This window comes from Triticum dicoccoides, chromosome 3B (genome assembly GCF_002162155.2).
Source record: "Triticum dicoccoides isolate Atlit2015 ecotype Zavitan chromosome 3B, WEW_v2.0, whole genome shotgun sequence".
NCBI lineage: Eukaryota > Viridiplantae > Streptophyta > Magnoliopsida > Poales > Poaceae > Triticum > Triticum dicoccoides.
Window position 1 is genome coordinate 151,952,330 of NC_041385.1, and position 3,273 is coordinate 151,955,602.

The following is a 3,273-nucleotide window of genomic DNA, read 5'->3' on the forward strand; positions in this document are numbered from 1 at the left end:
TCTGTTTCTGCATTCCCTGCGTTGGCTGATTCTACCCCTTCACCGTTTCCTTTATATCCTGAGATCCGTAACTCCGATTGGGGTGAATCTTTTGCCCAGATCTTTCTCATAAAATTAGCTTTCTTGTGCCAGAAGGAGAGCGTCAACCACCTTACGGTGGGCTCACTAGGGTCAGGGGCGCGCCTGGGGGGGTAGGGCGCGCCCCCCTACCTCGTGCCCACCTCGGATACCGTTTCGCGTTGATTTTACTTCCAGAAAATCATAAATATTCCAAAAAAAATCTCCGTCCATTTTTTTTCCGTTTGGACTCCGTTTGATATTGGGTTTCTGTGAAACAAAAAACATGCAATAGACAGGAACTGGCACTGGGCACTGGATCAATATGTTAGTCCCAAAAAATAATATAAAAAGTTGCCAAAAAGTATATGAAAGTGAATAATATTAGCATGGAACAATAAAAAATTATAGATACGAAGGAGACGTATCAGGGTACAACGGGTTGCGGGAGAGTGGACCACTGAATATAGATGGGGGAAGGTGACGGAGATGTTGGTGAAGATGGTGGAGGTGTTGGTGAAGATTGCGGTGATGATGATGGCCCCCGGTAGTGCTCCGGCGCCACCGGAAGCAAGGGGGGGAGAGCCCCCTTCTTCATCTTTTTCCTTGACCTCCTCCCTAGATGGGAGAAGAGTTTCCCCTCTGGTCCTTGACTCCCATGGCGTGGGAGGGGCGAGAGCCCCTCCGAGATTGGATCTGTCTCTCTATCTCTCTCTGTTTCTGCGTTTGGTATTCTGCACTGACACCGTTTCTTTTATATCCGGAGATCTGTAACTCCGATTGGATTGAAACCTTCGCCCAGATCTTTTTCCAAAAGTTAGCTTTCTTGCAGCCAAAGAAGGGCATCAACCGCCTTACGAGGGGCCCAGGAGGGTGGGTGCGCGCCCACTTGGAGTGGGCGTGTGCCCCTGTCTCGTGGCCACCTCGGGCACCGTCTCGCGTTGATTTTACTTCCCAAAAATCACAAATATTCCAAAATAATTCTCCGTCCGTTTTTATCCCGTTTGGACTCCGTTTGATATGGGGTTCCTGCGAAACATAAAACATGCAACAGACAGGAACTGGCACTGGGCACTGGATCAATATGTTAGTCCCAAAAAATAATATAAAAATTTGCCAAAAGTATATGAAAGTTGAAGAATATTAGCATGGAACAATCAAAAATTATAGATACGACGGATACGTATCAACCACTACTTCCACTACGACCATTCCGAGAATGTCTACTTCCTCTAGGCCGCTTCGAACTCGAATCGCTCCGAAAACGCACGCTTCGAAGGTATAACCGCCGAATGCATTGTGTTGTATGAGATGCTCGTGTTGGCACCGCGCCCGATTTGTCACTCATTTCCGTGCCACCGATATGTGGGACACCCGGTAGCGGGATCACTCCCCATCATATTTTGCATGACATGCCCAGACACACACTTTCTTTTGCACCGGTATCTCAACGAGTTGCCGGATCATCGAAATGTTGCCGTTGCACCATTTTCGTTGTCGTTGCCGTGGCACTCCTTTCGTTCCGCCATGGTAACCAAATGCTCCTTGTCATCTTCATGTCAACATTTTCATAAAAATCGCATAAAACTTGTGCATGTCATCCGCATCATGATATCAACATTTAAGATGTTTAAAATTATTTTTTGCATTAAATAAACTTTATATGCACATGGGGATTTTCTAGAATTGATGTGTGTTGCTTTCGGCCTCATTTAAATTGCCTAGCTATGTAGTTTTATTATGCTTCACCTCTTGCCATGTTAATCAACATTTAATATTGTTGGGTACATAACCGAGAGAGAACTAAATAATTGATGTGGTGTTCCATCAATATGCAACTCGTTGCATATTGAGCTCCACTTAAATTGTAGTGTTGTTTGCTTCACCTTGCCATGCCATGTATATTTAAACTGGACATGCATCATACTTGGTTGTGCATCATGCCATGCTTACGCTTTTTGGTTTACCATGTTGTTTGCTTCTTTCCAGTTTGCTTCTCTCGTTAGCTTCGGTTTCGTTCCGGAGTTGTGAGGATTCGTTCGACTATGTTGGTTCGTCTACTTCATGGATTCGATCTTCTTCCTAGCGGGATTTCAGGCAAGATGACCATTACCCTCGATATCACTTATATCTTTGCTTGCTAGTTGCTTCGTTCTATCGCTATGCTGTGCTACCTATCACTTGTTTACCATGCCTCCCATATTGCCATGTCAAGCCTCTAACCCACCTTCCTAGCAAATCATTGTTTGGCTAAGTTACCGCTTTTGCTCATCCCCTCTTATAGCGTTGCTAGTTGTAGGTGAAGTTGAAGATTGCTCCATGTTGGAACATGATTATGTTGGGATATCACAATATCTCTTATTTTAATTAATGCATCTATATACTTGGTAAAGGGTGGAAGCCTCGGCCTTATGCCTGGTGTTTTTTTCCACTCTTGCCGCCTTAGTTTCTGTCATACCGGTGTTATGTTCCTTGATTTTGCGTTCCTTATGCGGTCGGGTTTATGGGAACCCCTTGACAGTTTGTTTTGAATAAAACTCCTCCAGCAAAGCCCAACATTGGTTTTCCATTTGACTAACAACCTATAACCCTCCCTTGGGGTCTGCAGCCCCGAGGGTCATCTTTATTTTAACCCCCCGGGCCAGTGCTTCTCTAAGTGTTGGTCTGAACTAGAGCCACTTGCAGCGCCACCTCGGGGAAACTTGAGGGCTGGTTTTAGCTGTACGTAGTGTTCATCCGGTGTGCCCTGAGAACGAGATATGTGCAGCTCCTATCGGGATTTATCGGCACATCCGGGCGGTCTTGCTGGTTTTGTTTTACCATTGTTGAAATGTCTTGTAACCGGGATTCCGAGACTGATCGGGTCTTTCCGGGAGAAGGAATATCCTTCGCTGATCGTGAGAGCTTGTGATGGGCTAAGTTGGGACACCCCTACAGGGTATAAACTTTCGAGAGCCATGCCCGTGGTTATGTGGAAGATGGGAATTTGTTAATGTCTGGTTATAGAGAACTTGACACTTGACTTAATTAAAATGCGCCAACCGCGTGTGTAGCCGTGATGGTCTCTTTTCGGCGGAGTCCGGGAAGTGAACACGGTTTGGGTAATGTTTGAACGTAAGTAGTCTTCAGGATCACTTCTTGATCACTTCTAGATGACGACTGTTGCGTAGTTTCTCTCCTTACTCTTGTACTCGCCTTTAGCCACCATATATTTCG